The sequence below is a fragment of the Neoarius graeffei genome, chromosome 1 (genome assembly GCF_027579695.1).
Source record: "Neoarius graeffei isolate fNeoGra1 chromosome 1, fNeoGra1.pri, whole genome shotgun sequence".
NCBI lineage: Eukaryota > Metazoa > Chordata > Actinopteri > Siluriformes > Ariidae > Neoarius > Neoarius graeffei.
In genome coordinates, this window is record NC_083569.1 from 91,661,113 (window position 1) to 91,678,128 (window position 17,016).

Genomic DNA, 17,016 nt, shown 5'->3' on the forward strand with positions numbered 1-17,016 from the left:
ACTGACGCTGAATGAAATAAAAAATAACGGAACCCCAACTGAATGTCACCTCCTCAAACGCTTCGCTTGCGCGTGCCCTCTCTCGCGGAGCTTACTGTATGCTCAGTTTCAGCAGAGCTACGTGGAATGGCATTTCTAATTCCAATGTTAAATAGAAGTAATGTCCACATTTATTGATAAAATTGCTCAAGGGAAGGGAGGGGGGATGATTTTGACCATTTTTTATTCCGGGAGGATGGCATCCCCCCCATCCCGAGTACAGATTACTATTATATTGAGATAATAATAATAATTAAGAGATCATCAGCTTAACATTAACAGCTTGATATATTAAATGAATATGAATAAATTACTTGATATATACATGCACATGCAATTTTTCTGTTTCATAGACGCAGAGATGATGATGGACTGTTGCTGAGGATCATGGGAAGGCTAATGTAGCGTGGGGAATAGAGAAAATCAATCGTAAATTAGAGTTATTATTTCGTTTTGGTTTCCCTGTTTATTATTTGTTCTGTTTTGAGTTGGAAAAAGGAAAACAAACACCAATCCCTCATTTTTTTGTCATACAGAAAAACAGGAAAACGAAATATTGAGTGGTTTTTTTGTTTTTCGTTTTCCAGATTGAATGGAATACTTGAATGATCGGATGATACACGGACCTTTGCAACTGTATATATTTCACTCCAGGGTGTAAATTCGAGGGGGTTTGGGTTTTAACCCCCCCAATAATCAAAAGCAGCCAATACAACGCCCCAAATAATCATACAGTCATGATGAATGAAAAATATTAACTGTTATAAAACATGATAAAGTGGTCGGTTTTCTCGATTAGATGTAATTAGGAAGTAAAGAATGAAATTTCTTTCAGCCCCCCGTCCCTGTGTAAGACGTGTTTGTGGAACCCATCCTCTTCTCCTCGCATCTTCTCACAAGCAGTAGCCGGTGCGAGCGGGAGCGAGCCGTCATACAAAATGCAAAGAGGAGCAACAAAAGACCAACCGACAGCTTTAACTTGTTGGTGTAAGAAAAAGAGAAAAGCCTCTGCCCAACAGGAGGTATGTTACTGTAATGGCGCTGACACTCACATGGATTAAAGCAAAAAAAAAAAAAAATCATCTGACTGAAAAAGAAAGCTCCATGTCGTTGGCCCCTACCAGCGATGCGTCAAATTTTAAACGCCGTGTTGTCCATTATCCCCTCGGCCCCTACTTATAGTACATTTACATAATTTTAACAATGACTAAAGCTAAGGCAAGACTTGACCATTGTCATTACTGGCTATTCATGATGAAACATCAAGTTTTCAGCACAAAGTGCAAATTTATTTCAACAATACTTTAGTAATGCACAGCAGTGGTTAAGAGAAAAGTGCAAGTGCAGTCGAACTTGAACCATGCTTTCAAAAGGGTGGAACAAAGAAAAATAAGAAAATCTGTTGAAATAAAGCCAGGAAACAAGAAAAGTAAAGTGAAAATTCACTTTTTCTGCTTCTTCGCAGTGAAGCCAAAGGCGTTTGGCAACACCTGATGCCTGTTTTTGTTTCTTTTTCCTTGGCACAGCAGCAGGAGCTTGCCATTATCGCCCATTTCATTTAGCCAAGCCCATCTCCACTTATTCTTTACCGTTTTGTCGATGTCTGACAGATCTGTGCCTTCATTTAAAAGAAGCGCGTCCATGCTGGCAAAACCGAAAGTAATTTGACGCACTCTAGTGATGGAAATCGAAGGGCCTATGTCCGGTGAAATATGGCCTTATACGCAGTACTCGAGTTGAGGGGGGATGTGGGGGGAGGCATCCCCCTTCTGAAATAAAAATCTCAAATCATCCCCCTTATAAAACGGCCATCCCCCCCATCACATCCCTTGGGCCATTTTACCAATTAATGTGGAAATTAGCCTACTATTATTTTAACAAATATTACTACCATTTCAACATTAGAGGCTTTGCGCAGTGATAGCCTACATGTAGCTGGATAAAAAAGACGCATATTTATTTATTCGGTTGCACCTCTCATTCACACCTATACGGAGGTTTCAGTCACTGAAAACAGCTACTTTTGCAGGCAGAGTGGAGATTTCTGAAAACTCCATCTTCAGACACTCGTGTAAATCGGGAAAACGAAGCAACAGTGGGCGAGAGGGCACGCGCGAATATAATGAGTCATAGGTGTGAATCTTTCACCGAATGCCAATTGTCCCGGTTCTTCATGAAATCGCACGCGCACGCATAAATTCATTAGGTTAACTTTCAAATAACTGTTCTTGTGCACTTGCGACACCGGAGCCACTTTCCTGAATTTTGAGCTTTGGAGTATTCGCTTCTTTATCTATTTAATCAATGAATTTGTCACATACATTAAATTACTAATGTCAAACATTAGTAGCCTATTTAAGCAATAGCTGTTTTCTCCACTGTTTTCTGACCTTTTGTGCTTAGTGAATGAGACACTTCATTACACTCCACTGACCGACTTCCAATTCCGGACTTTTTTGAAAATGTAAAATATAGGCCTACGAGATGGTTTTTTTTGGCACTTAATTTGCGTTGCTCCTTCACTATTAATTTTTGAGACTGATGAGGCAGTAAATACTGTGGAATTATTTTCTCCTTACTATGAAGTTTGGCATCTTAAACAAGTGTCGGGAAATCTTGCAGCCTGACTCTGCAGCCTCCAATGTTTAAGCGAACTGCTGAAACCATAATGTTTAAAGATTAAATCGTAGGCTAATCAAACCAAAGAAAAACACAGCCTTTCTAGAACATTGTCTGCCGAAGCCCGTTTAACCTACAAAAGGCTTAATAGAGGGCTACCGCGTGACGTCACCGTACCGCGAGATTTTGTTAGGGCGCCATATTGGAAGACCAAGTACATACATACATACATACAATATAAAACAAACTACGAGCGAGAGTGAAGTGACACGATGGCTGATAAATCTGGTTATGTGAGTATATTACCAGCTGCAGAAAGGGCACGGTATGTGGAGAAACTGGCTGTGATTGATGGGTTTGACCCATATGATAAGACTCGGGGCAAGGGAGAATGGAAACATAAGGAGGACCTGACACCAATTCTGCCATCTGTTTGCTATCCAGACATTATAAACATTCATATAATAATCAGTGCAGATTAAATGAAATTCTCCACTGTCATGTTAAAAAAATTATAGCACTTGACCACTATTGCAATCTGTATTCATGCCGTTATGGATTTTTTTATTTCATAATTTATTTTTAATTTACTACTTATCTGTTTTCCCCTCCTAGAACTGCCACCTTATTGTGGTGGAGGGGTTTGTGTGCTTGAATGATCCTAGGAGCTATGTTGTCGGGGGCATTATGCCCCTGGTAGGGTTTCCCAAGGCAGACAGGTCCTAGGTGACAGGCCAGACCAAGAGCAGTTCACCAAAAACCCCCTATGGAGAAAAAATCCAGGACCGTGACGTCGCCCGGTAGGACGCAGCCGGGGCCCCACCCTGGAGCCAGGCCCGGGGTTGGGGCTCGTATGCGAGCGCTTGGTGGCCGGGCCTTTGCCCATGGGGCCCGGCCGGGCTCAGCCCGAAGAGGTGACGTGGGCCCGACCTCCTGTGGGTTCACCACCCACAGAGGTAGCAGTAGGGGTTTGGTGCAATGTGGATTGGGTGGCAGTCGAAGGCAGGGGCCTCGACGACCTGATCCCCGGACACAGCGGCTGGCTGTTGGGACATGGAATGTCACTTCGCTGGGGGGGAAGGAGCCTGAGCTTGTGCGGGAGGTTGAGAGGTACCGGCTAGAGATAGTCGGGCTCACCTCCACGCATAGCTTGGGCTCTGGAACCCAGCTCCTCGAGAGGGGCTGGACTTTCCACTTCTCTGGAGTCGCCCGTGGTGAGCGGCGGCGGGCTGGTGTGGGCTTGCTTATAGCTCCCCAGCTCAGCCGCCATGTGTTGGAGTTTACCCCAGTGAACGAGAGGGTCGCCTCTCTGCGCCTTCGGATTGGGGAGAGGGCTCTTGCTGTTGTTTGTGCCTACGGGCCAAATAGCAGTATAGAGTATCCGGCCTTCTTGGAGTCCCTGGGAGAGGTACTGAGGGGTGCTCAGACTGGGGACTCCATTGTGCTACTGGGAGACTTCAATGCTCACGTGGGCGACGACAGTGACACCTGGAGGGGCGTGGTTGGGAGGAACGGCCTCCCCGATCTGAACCCGAGTGGTGTTTTGTTATTGGACTTCTGTGCTAGTCACGGTTTGTCCATAACGAACACCATGTTCGAGCATAGGGGTGTCCATAAGTGCACGTGGCACCAGGACACCTTAGGTCGGAGGTCGATGATCGACTTTGTAGTCGTTTCATCTGATCTCCGGCCCTATGTCTTGGACACTCAGGTGAAGAGAGGGGCTGAGCTGTCAACTGATCACCACCTGGTGGTGAGTTGGATCCGCTGGCGGAGGAGGAAGCTGGACAGACCTGGCAGGCCCAAACGTATGGTGAGGGTCTGCTGGGAACGTCTGGCCGAGCACTCTGTTGGGGAGATCTTTAACTCCCACCTCCGGGAGAGCTTTTCCCAGCTTCCGAGGGAGGCGGGGGACATTGAGTCTGAGTGGACCATGTTCTCTACCTCCATTGTGGACGCAGCTGTTCGGAGCTGTGGCCGCAAGGTCTCCGGTGCCTGTCGTGGCGGCAATCCCCGAACCCGGTGGTGGACACCGGAAGTAAGGGATGCTGTCAAGCTGAAGAAGGAGTCCTACCGGGCCATGTTGACCTCCGGGACTCCTGAGGCAGCCGACGGGTATCGGCAGGCCAGGCGTGCTGCAGCTCGGGCAGTTGCGGAGGCAAAAACTCGGAACTGGGAGGAGTTCGGGGAGGCCATGGAGAAGGACTATCGGTCGGCCTCGAAGAAATTCTGGCAAACCGTCCGGCGCCTCAGGAGGGGGAAGCAGTACTCTGCCAACACTGTTTACAGTGCGGGTGGGGAGCTGTTGACCTCGACTGGGGACATTGTCGGGCGGTGGAAGGAATACTTTGAGGATCTCCTCAATCCCACCGTCATGTCTTCCACTGAGGAGACTGAGGCTGATGACTCAGAGGTGGACTCGTCCATTACCCAAGCCGAAGTCACTGAGGTGGTTTGCAAGCTCCTCGGTGGCAAGGCACCGGGGGTGGATGAGATCCGCCCTGAGTATCTCAAGTCTCTGGATGTTGTGGGGCTGTCTTGGTTGACACGCCTCTGCAGCATCGCGTGGCGGTCGGGGACAGTGCCTCTGGAGTGGCAGACTGGGGTGGTGGTCCCTCTTTTTAAGAAAGGGGACCGGAGAGTGTGCTCCAATTATAGGGGAATCACACTTCTCAGCCTCCCAGGGAAAGTTTACTCCAGGGTACTGGAGAGAAGAATTCGACCGATAGTCGAACCTCGGATCCAGGAGGAACAATGCGGTTTTCGTCCTGGTCGCGGAACACTGGACCAGCTCTATACCCTTCATAGGGTGCTCGAGGGTTCATGGGAGTTTGCCCAACCAGTCCACATGTGCTTTGTGGATCTGGAGAAGGCATTCGACCGTGTCCCCCGTGGTATTCTGTGGGGGGTGCTTCAGGAGTATGGGGTTCGTGGCTCTTTGCTAAGGGCTGTCCGGTCCCTGTACGAACGGAGCAGGAGTCTGGTTCGCATTGCCGGCAGTAAGTCAGACCTGTTCCCGGTGCATGTTGGACTCCGGCAGGGCTGCCCTTTGTCACCGGTTCTGTTCATAATTTTTATGGACAGAATTTCTAGGCGCAGCCAGGGGCCGGAAGGAATCCTGTTTGGGAACCACAGGATTTCATCTCTGCTTTTTGCGGATGTTGTCCTGTTGGCTTCTTCAAACCAGGACCTTCAGCATGCACTGGGGCGGTTTGCAGTCGAGTGTGAAGCGGCTGGGATGAGAATCAGCACCTCCAAGTCCGAGGCCATGGTTCTCGACCAGAAAAGGGTGGCTTGCCCTCTCCAGGTTGGTGGAGAAGTCCTGCCTCAAGTGGAGGAGTTTAAGTATCTCGGGATTTTGTTCACGAGTGAGGGAAGGATGGAGCGTGAGATCGACAGGCAGATCGGTGCAGCCTCCGCAGTGATGCGGTCGCTTTACCAGTCCGTCGTGGTGAAGAAGGAGCTGAGCCAAAAGGCGAAGCTCTCAATTTACCGGTCGATCTACGTTCCGACTCTCACCTATGGTCATGAGCTTTGGGTAATGACAGAAAGAACAAGATCGCGGATACAAGCGGCTGAAATGAGTTTCCTTCGCAGGGTGGCTGGGCGCTCCCTTAGAGATAGGGTGAGAAGCACAGTCACTCGGGAGGAGCTCGGAGTAGAGCCGCTGCTCCTCCACATTGAGAGGAACCAGCTGAGGTGGCTCGGGCATCTTTTTCGGATGCCTCCTGGACGCCTCCCTGGGGAGGTGTTCCAGGCATGTCCCCCCGGGAGGAGGCCCCGGGGAAGACCCAGGACACGCTGGAGGGACTATGTCTCTCGGCTGGCCTGGGAACGCCTCGGTGTTCTTCCCGAGGAGCTGGCCGAGGTGTCTGGGGAAAGGGAAGTTTGGGCTTCCATGCTTAGACTGCTGCCTCCGCGACCCGGTCCCGGATAAGCGGAAGAAGACGAGACGAGACGATCTGTTTTTATTTATATATCTTTGAATTATTTGGACATGGGGAAAAACTATATGTAAAATCCAAAGAGAGATGGAGGGAGGAAAATTAAAACAAAAGAAAGAAATGAAATATATAACATAAATGTGATAAAATTAAGGATGTTTTTATTCAGTAAACATTTTTTTAAATGTTCTACAACACTCTAGCCTAGTGACTTACCAGTAACAAAATGGTCTGAACATATTCTGTACTGTTGTAGACTTGAAGTATTCAGATCCGCTCTGCATAAAGCAGCTAAATACTCTCTCTGTCTCCTGGCAGAAAGCTCCTTGGTTTGCTCCCCTTGTGTCTCAATCACAGCTGGTATTCTGAAGAAAGATTTCTTTTCACCTTTCCCATCAGCTTTGTTAGAACACCCTAACACAGCACAAAAGTTTACCATTGTAGGTTTTTGATGAACCAAGTGCCTCGTGGGTTCACATACTGCGCACTGCCATTATTTCCCCCTAATCACGAGTTTGTTGGTCTTCTAATATGGTGCAGGGTTTGTTTACTTCCGGTTTTGGGTGACGTCAGTGCAAGGGGTCTATAGCATAGATCTTGCTGCGGCTTCAACAGGGCTGTTTAGATTTTTCACCTGATCGCCTTTCAATAGGCAAATATTATTATTATTATTACTACTACTACAATAGGCCTAGTATTAGTAGTAGGCAAGTAGTTGCCTAGTAGTAGGACAGCCAGATTGTTTCATCAGTGGAGCCGCCGTTAAAAGGAAACTGATGCAGAGCGCCGCGGCTCGCCTCGGGGTGAATCGCGTCCCGAGGCGCGGGGCTGGCCCACCCTGGCAGCACTGGTTCATTGGGGAGAGGGCAGAGGTCGCTGGCTGCCAAGTTTGGGGAGGCTGGGACCTCCCCTGGCTGAGTTATGAGCGTGCAAAGTCGGGCTGGAGCAGCCGATAGAAACGAAACTCAAGCCGAGCACCGCAGCTCGCTGCCTACGCCAAGCCTCCCCGGGACTAGACAGTAGCGTAGGCTGTATTTATTTATTTAGGCCTATCTAGCGCAACAACTTATTCCTTTACATATACTCAAACATAGCACAAGAAAGGGTTCAACAACAGGCAATCACAGCAGCTTGGTGAAGTTCTAAATCACATCGGTGTCAGACCTATGGGCCTACCCCCCCCCTTTTTTTCCTCGGATCTGCATCACTCTCATTATTGACCTTTAGCACTCCCAGTTGACGGAAATCCGTCGTAGCGACGGAAAACTTTAATCCATGCACTCATGAGTCAAAGAACTGAATGAAAGTCTGATTTTCTGCTGTGATTTCACTGACTACGTTTACATGCACATCCAAATCGAGCTGCTGTCGGTAATCGAGCTGAAGGTCCCAGCAGGGTGCCAGAGAAATCCAATCGTACATGCACACAATGAAATCGGGCTATTGTGTGAGGTACATTGTGCACCCGAGCCACAGGTGGCGCTACACGCCCCATTGTGTTGGTACACTTCCGGTTGTCGTCATGAAGAAGAGCTATTCAAGAGTGTAAACAAAGTTATCAGTTCCGTGTTCTCCATTGCGCGTTTTTCTCCCGTCCATGAATTTTAATATATTCAACTCCTTAAGCTGAATGAGCATGAACTCTGTCTCCTCATTGCTCCAGAAGTGCACGTTTCTGCTTGCCTGTGGCAGTGGGGGCATGGTCAAGCGCCGGTCTGTGACAGGAGGGCGGAGCCAGGGAAGGTGAGTGGCAGAATCACTACACCTGACGGTAATTAACCTGTGTTTGTGTGTCTTCCCAGTAACCACGCCCTATTTAAGGAGGCAGAGGGAGCGCAGAGGGGAGAGCTCATCCCGGGACTAGAATACAGCGTGTGTGTGTTTCTCTCAAGAATAAAAGTAGGCTGTTAAACTGAAAAGTCTGACAATAAAAAGCCCATTAGTACCAGAAGCTTTGTCCTGCCGTCCTCTGTGCTCCACCCACACTTCAGAGAGCTCTACATCGCCATTTTCTCTTCTTCGTTTGTTCCTCCTGACCTCTTCTGCTGCTCGCTACTACTGTTGTCATGCCGACCGAGGCTGTTGTGTTTCCCGCTTGTGGTCTCGTCACTCGTCATTTCCGGAAGGGGCAGTAAGTAGCTCAACTACTAGCTCGATAGGGTATACATGCACTAAGTAGCTCGGCAGAAATCGCATAAACTAGGTAGTGTAGCTCGATTCCGAGAAATCAAGTTCGGTTCAATTTCAGCCGAATTAAGGTGTATACATGGCATTTTGAACTTCGATTTCAGTCGAGCAACGGCAGAAATTCGATTCTCTCTATGTGCATGTAAACGTACTGACTGTGTGAGGTGAACTGTTAGCTAACTAGACTAGCCTTCAGAGAATCACACCGCTTTTATCAGAGATACTCGCTAGCTGGGATTATCTCGATTATTTCGAAGATTTATCAAGTGGTTATTTTTAAATAATAATTTAGGAATTACCCATTGCCAGGGTTTTAACAGCTATTAATGCTGCAATAATTATTAGGCAGGTAATGATTCACTCAATTGACAATTTGATTCACAATATACATTTTTTAAATAGCGAATGATTTCATGGCCATTATTTGCTCGGAAATCCCCTCAAATTATGTCACTTCCCAGCCACAGACTGGCCTGTTTGTTTGTTTGAGATATTCCAGAAATAAACATATCACAATCACCAATTTTCAGAGGGAACTAAATTTCACCAGTTTTATGAAATCGAAAGGCCGTCTCACTTTTACAATGACTGTAACAGGTTGCCACTAAATTTAACACTAACAGCAGCATTAACTGCAATGAAACTTTAAAACGAACAGATCATTGTAACGTATCACAGTAATAACAATTAAAAACATCTCCTCCATGTTTTTATTCACAACTGCCTCGAGTAATCAAGATGGCACAACATGCACTGCTAAATGTGAACACAAACATTATCCTGGTTCAGTATTTTCAAGTATTTTCTGCACAGGTTACACTATTGTACAAGACTGCTCAGTGAGGTCATTATACAATTTTACACACATTTTTATAATTATAAAAAATTAAAAATACCCCCTTTACAAAATATTTTTAATGATCCTATGCCTGGCCCTTTCCCAGTGGATCTAGTTAGTCTACGTGCTGATTAAACATGTATATTATTAATGTCCTAGCAACGGCTAAAATGGCTAGGATACGAGGTCTGTAATTATTAAACCCCCCCCCCCCAAACTAAAAACCCAAGGCCTCGCCCTTCCACTACCACAGTGATCAGTGCACACTCATTGACAAATGGCTTAATTTACATTAGGGGGGACCATTAAAATCCCAGGAATATTCTTAAATTAATATTAAATTAATTTAAATATCCCGGGAATGTTTCCTCGGGAATATTCTTTACTCTGCGAACGTCTTTTTTTTTTTTTCCACTTTAACATGGAGCAGTATTTTAAATAGAGCAGCGGCTGCAATTATAAGTAAATTGTGCCTAATTACTCAAACTTCCACTGGGAAAAAAATGTTGATTCCTGATTACTTAGAGCAGGGGTGTCAAACTCATTTTGGTTCAGGGGCCACATACAGCCCATCTGATCTCAAGTGGGCCGGACCAGCCAAATAATTGCAAAATAACCTTCGTCAACTCCAAATCTTTAGCATTGTTTTTTCAGTAGGCTATGCTTTATGCTTCAGCCTACATTTGTAGCCTACATAATCACTGATCACAAGGGATCTAGATTATTACACATTTATTCACAGAGAGGCCAATGGATTTGAAATAAAATGCATTTCACTCTCAAACAACTGGTTTATTTTTATACAGTTGAGTGAATACATTTTTACATCTGACAACCTGAACCAACTCCCTACACTAAACTCAAGTGGGAGCTATGAAGAAAGTAGCCTAAACATACTGCCTAAAAATGTAAATGTGCAAATTTATGAAAAATAAAATTAAATTAACAAACAAAAGTTATAGCAGTGCATGAGCAATACGATTAGGCTACATCAGATCAAACTATTTTGTAGGCTAGGCCTACTGAAGCTGAGAATGATATACTGCACAATATTCATTGTCTTTTAAAGTGAAACCAGAGTAATCTTATTTTCAAAGAACTGCATTCTTCAGACTGCAAACATTTGTGAACATTACAAGAATTAGGCCCAGGCCTTAATGCTCATTAACTTCCCTCCCCGCTTTCTCTCACCAAGTCTATCGGCTGCTGCTGGCTCCTGACACTTGGCATCTTTTAGCCTTCACGAGGGCATCAATCTCAGGTTTCAAATCCTGAGTAGCAGCACATTTCACAATGTCATTCAAGTGTGCGTTTGATAACCTTGAGCGGTGCTTTGTTTTGTTGAGGTTCATAACACAGAACGCCTGTTCACAAAGATAGGTAGTCCCAAACATGGATAAAACCTTTGCAGCCAGGGATGTTAATTTGGGGTACCCTGGCAAGAGATATCGATAAAACGTGTCTAAGCCCACCGACGCAAATTTCTGCTTCATATCAGAATCACATTGCAAGTCAATTATTTCGAGTTGGATGTCAGCGGGCATATCAGAAGCATTGATTGTAAATGGCGAGCCAAAAAAGGCAAATTCATCCTCAAGTTCACTGAAAACCTGAAATCTCCACTCGAACTCCTGCAGCAATTCTGTTATCTTGTCTTTGTATTGATCCAAATCAGCATTATGTTCGGTCGCACGCATAGCCGTGAGCAATGGGAAATGAGAGGTGTCACCGTTAGATAGCTGTGTCTCCCAGAGTGACAGTTTCAACTTGAATGCGCGTACGCTATCGTAAAACTGAGTGACAACTTTTCTGCAGCCTTGCAACATTTGTTAAGATTATTCAAGTGCTGTGTAATATCCACCATAAAGGCCAGATCCCGCACCCATTCCGGGCATTTAAATGCCTCTACTGGTCTGCCCTTTTTCTCCATGAACTGTCCAATTTCCTCTCGTAGTTCAAAGAAACGCTTGAGTACGGCACCTCGGCTTAACCACCGTATTTCAGTGTGGTATGGTAAGCCAGCCGGAATGTAATTATCACTGAGAAAACAGTCAAACTGACGGTGATTCAGACCTCGCGCTCTGATGAAATTTACAGTTTGCACAACCACACTCATAACATGATCCATTTGTAGTGTTTTACAACACAACGCCTCCTGGTGCAAAATACAATGAAATGCCCAAACATCTTGTCCTCCGTTTGCGGCCTGCACTTTCTCTCTGAATTTTGTTGCAACGCCTGCCTTTCTCCCGACCATTGATGGGGCGCCATCTGTAGCCAAACTGACAGCACGGGACCAGTCCACTCCGACCTTGTCCAGCGCTCTAACGAGAGAGCTGAACATGTCATTCGCTGTTGTAGTGTCCTTCATAGGCACCAACTCAAGGAACTCCTCAGTGACGGTCAAAGTCTCATCAACACCACGAATAAATATGCACAGTTGTGCAACATCTGTGACATCGGTGCTCTCATCAATTGCAACCGAAAATGCAATAAATGACTTGATTTTGTCATTCATTTGGCTGCCCAAGACTCGCGAGAGATCTTCAACCCTATCTGCAATAGTGTTCCTTGATAGACTAATGTTGGCAAAGGCAGGTTGCTTTTCAGGGCACACAACTTCTGCACCCTTCAGCATGCATTTTTTCACGAGTTCACCATCAGAAAATGGCTTGGATGCTTGCACCAACTCGTTTGCAATAAGGTAGCTAGCTTTCACTGCTCCATCACTGACCTCACGGCTGCGAGTAAATGCAGACTGCTGTTTCTTCAAACCAGCTAACAGTTCATTTATCTTCTCTTTTCTTAATTGTCCATACAAATTGTGAAATTTTTCTTGATGATGAGTCTCATAGTGGCGCCAAATATTATATTCTTTGAGCACTGCAACCTGTTGATTACATACCAAGCACACTGGTTTTCTATTCACCTCTGTGAATAAATAATACTCTGTCCATTTTTCCTGGAAAACTCTGCACTCTACGTCAACTTTTCTTCTTTTTGACAAAGACATTTTGGTAATGGGGGTATCACTCTTGATAATTTTGATAGCAACTTAATAGTGGTGAGGCAAGACTGCCATTCATGGAATCAGACAGCACAGCATATCTGGGCACGTTGCTAAAATGTGCTGTTTATTTCCTGATCTCGTTATGTCAGTGCTGCTCTTTTTGGCTGCCCCTAGCGGCTGAATTGAGCATTTCGGTTATTTCTTTAAAAATTCATAAGTCGTCACAGGAATGGGCAAGAGATTTACTTTTTTTGACATCCTTAGAAATTTTCTCTCTACAAGTCTGGGGCCGGATTAAACCATCTAGCGGGCCATATGTTTTGACACCCCTGACTTAGAGTATCAGATCACGTGACACCGTTCCACAATTATCGACACCCAGATGATAATTTTTGAAATAAATAAAACAACCGGTATGTGGTATTAAGTGAAAACAAAAACAGTTTTTTATTCAAAATTAGTTTTACATAGACTTATATTTAGTACAAAATATCTTTTATATAAATATATCAATGTCGGTGCTTACGTAAATGAGGAAATAATTCTAATGTATGGTGGCCGGGAAGTGCAAAACAAAATTTCAAACTGTAAAACACTTTTACATTTATTAAAACAAAATTACATTGCCAAAACACTTTTACCAAGGACAAAACAAATTTACATCTTAGAAAACAAACTGACATGATGTGAAACACTTATGAGCGCTGAGACAAATCTACAAGTGGCAGAACACTTTTACGAGTCCCGGAACAAATTTACAAACGAAAATCTTGACAGAAGGGGAATGTACCAAATGCCGCAAGCAACTTGGAAGTACGGTGGCCGGGAAGTGATGGAGTGAGCGGTCAATCTGTGTCGTCTTCTATGGAGTTAATGGTGAAAGAACTTCAACTGTGACTGAACTATGTTTTGCCCCTTTTGTGGAAAACACATGAACCACGAAATGGAACTCTGTCCATTCCAGCAGAATAACCGTGTCCATCATATAAACAGTTCCTGGAGTACAGAAGCTCAAAGACAGAAGAACGACAGTCCTGTAACTGTGGGCTGAAAGGAAGACACTGGCCAAAACAAGGAAGGAAACATGGCCAGGTAAGCTCTATTGGCTGTTCTATACATAGCATTGCAAAACTGTATATCATATTTTATCTGTGCATGATATATGAAATTAATTTTATCTTTCTATTATTTTACTAGATAAACATAAAATTGATGGTGCCACATGGAACTGATTTAAAAGCTCTAAGAGGGAAAACACTCCCATTATTTACAGACCCAGAGGTAGCAGCACCTGATCTACTGAAACAAGCTGTCCAGAAAATGCGAAATTTCAACAAGGACATGTGTGATGGACTGTATATTCTTTTCTCTAGACTGCTCAGAGGTGATCCATGTGCCTGGGTCAGAAAGGCCATTCAAACTGCCAGAATATAAAAATGAAACAGGAAAAGCATATTCCAGGATTACTTTTTCATTTGCATAGAAAGACACTTTAAAGGAGGTTTGTGGAGCTCATGATTCAATATTTTTTACATAATTACACACTCTACTGCAGGTCTGTTGGATTTTTTGTTTTTACAACAGTGGATGATACGTCAGACTCTGATTCTGAGATTGTCATCACATCAAGGAGCACAGGTAAATTCAATCAAGCCAACATTGTGGTACATACATTTATTATGTATTTAATTTTTTAAAAATAAGTATGCATGTATTCATTCATTTGTTGGATCTATGTTTTAAGTGTAAAACCTATGTTCTGGTCTATATTTTAGAAGAACAAGGCTTGTTTTGATTATTTTGCAGTTACTATCAGAAACACGGACAACCTTTCACCATCGATATATACTGTATGTGGGAAGGGAACAATAATGGAAGCTGTTAAAAATTGTTGATAATTGTATGCGTTTCCACTCAGGTTTTTGAACCACAAAACCAAAGTACTCCCCAACACAAACCTGATGATGAAAGGTAAGTACTCACTTTTATACAAGAAGTAGTTTATCTTTAAACTGTTGATGTGATTATCCCAGAGCATTTGCTTTGATGAACATGTAGCAGAAAACACTATACATGTAATGTGATTAATAACAAAAAATAATCTCTTATTTATAAACCTTACAGTTCCTCCGACTACTAAATGTTACTCAGAGCTCTACTGTAGCCTGTATCATGAACGTAGTAACTTTCTGAATTTTATCATGTTTCCGAGATGGACCGGGACATTCAGCCACAAATCAGCCTGGACAGGTATTAAGGCAGACTGTGACAGCCTGATGTTTCTTGCTTTCAGTGTTGTTTCATACATTTTAAATTGTTTTTCAGATAGTAAGATCTGATACTGAGGATCTGGATCCACCTGAAACAAATCCAGACAAGACTTCTTGCTACAGGGAAGTAAAAGAAATGATAAGAACTCAATTTTAATTCATGGATTCCATGGGAAAGAAATTTGTGTTTGTAAGATGTTTTAACATGGAAATGGTAATTTTCCAACAGTAAATACACAGACCTGTATGCACCAGATGTTGAGGAAGAGGACAAGTTGCTGGCTGCAGTCAGTGTGAAAACATTTACAAAACACACAGCAATGTAAACTAACAGCTATTAAATGTAGCATTCCAGTTTTTCACTGTACAATGTACACCACTGTTCAGCTGTGGGTGACAGATTCAGACACTTAGACATCAATGTTTCACTCCAAATCAGATGACGGGGCTCACCACGGTCTGGTTTCATAGTTTGTCAAGATGCATTTTCACTTTTCCCTGTGATGTTTCCAACTGATTTGGATACCTCTTCACCAAATGTTACGTTAATAAACAACAAAAATTCAGATCTCGCCTTTTAATTATTTCTGTGATAGATTGGTCATGAGATTTTCTCAATCCATTTTAAAACAACAAAAGTGCATTTTCAAATGTACATGATTCTCAGGCTAGAAAATTTTACTTATAGAGCATCAAATTACAACATGGTCATCTCTTGGTATACATTAAAAAAAATGCAGGAAGAAAACCCAACAACATAACCATCAGCGTGCCACATGTAGTTCGGTTCCACTGAGTGGTAGGTTCTTCTTATAAGAACCTTCCGTGTGCTCTCCTCTCACACCCTTGAGGATTAAGGTCCCAGAGCAAATTCATCACCTCTCTTCACTCGAAGATTGTACTTTTGCTTGAGTACCTGCCACATCGTGTGGCAGCCAAACAGTTGCCCAGGTCCACAAAGTTCCAATCTGATGGCGTTAATTATTGCGTTTGCAGAGGAATAATCCTTTCTGCGGTACAAACCGGCTTCCTTGACTACTTTTAAAAGTCCTCAAGCTGATGTTTACACTGTGTGAACTTGACATCATACCCATGATTACATCGTACGAGTGGCCTTCATTCAAATATTGTACATCATGGCAAGGCATATCTGGTCCTTCTGTCTGGTCCGTGTCCTTTTAAAACCTCTAGAGACCGTCCACACGAAAAGCAAAGCAGTGTTAAGTGGTTCGTGTGTTTTCCACAAAAGGAGCAAAACATCATTCAGTCACAGTTGAAGTTCCTTCACCATTAACTCCATAGAAGACGACACGAATTGACCGCTCACTCCATCACTTCCCGGCCACCGTACTTCCGGGTGGCTTGCGGCATTTGGTACATTCCCCTTCCGTCAAGATTTTTGTTTGTAAATTTGTTTCGGGACTCGTAAAAGTGTTCTGCCACTTGTAGATTTGTCTCAGCGCTCGTAAAAGTGTTTTGCATCTTATCGGTTTGTTTTCTAAGATGTAAAACTGTTTTGTCCTTGGTAAAAGTGTTTTGGCAATGTAATTTTGTTTTATAAAATGTAAAAGTGTTTCACACTGAGTAATTCTGTTTTGCACTTCCCGGCCACCGTACTAATGTTTGTAAACAAATGAAGTGATTAATGTTTACCCTGTCAGAAAATCTTTTTGCTCCACTTTCTAAGTATTTTTCATAGATCATATTTTGTTAATCATTCATTGTTGTTTGTATTAATTTCTAGTTTTGTAGTTTACCAATAATTCAAAACAATGCTCAGGTTGGTGAACCTTCAGTATTTTCAAGCAAGTGATTTTTTTTTCATTGAGATTTTAAATTTAGATCTAAAAATATAAAAATGTCTACTGATATTGTAATATGTGGTTGATATTCACAACAAACTGCAAAAAAATTCTGAATGAAATAAAAATGACAATTTCAAGCATGTAATTTTCTATATGTTAGGACTTGAATTCTGTTCTAATTCTATTTATTGCAATTGGATTCCAAATACTCTATAAACATGCCACTCTGTTATGAATCAGAAAATAATTATTATAAATCATAGCACTTACATTTTTTAAAGTACTTCATGTACTTCAACAAATG

The 17,016-nt window shown here is 43.5% G+C and overlaps 1 protein-coding gene and 1 long non-coding RNA gene across 2 annotated transcripts in view; one reads left to right on the forward strand and one right to left on the reverse strand.

Annotated features, from left to right (window-relative positions):
• LOC132885463 (butyrophilin subfamily 1 member A1-like) overlaps positions 1-17,016 on the reverse strand; it is a 223,389-nt gene that overhangs the window by 21,206 nt on the left and 185,167 nt on the right. The window lies entirely within an intron of this gene.
• LOC132868314 (uncharacterized) lies at positions 14,002-15,032 on the forward strand. Its single transcript, XR_009650826.1, has 4 exons — positions 14,002-14,138; positions 14,222-14,275; positions 14,556-14,608; positions 14,963-15,032. It is a non-coding gene; the product is annotated as an uncharacterized LOC132868314 (long non-coding RNA).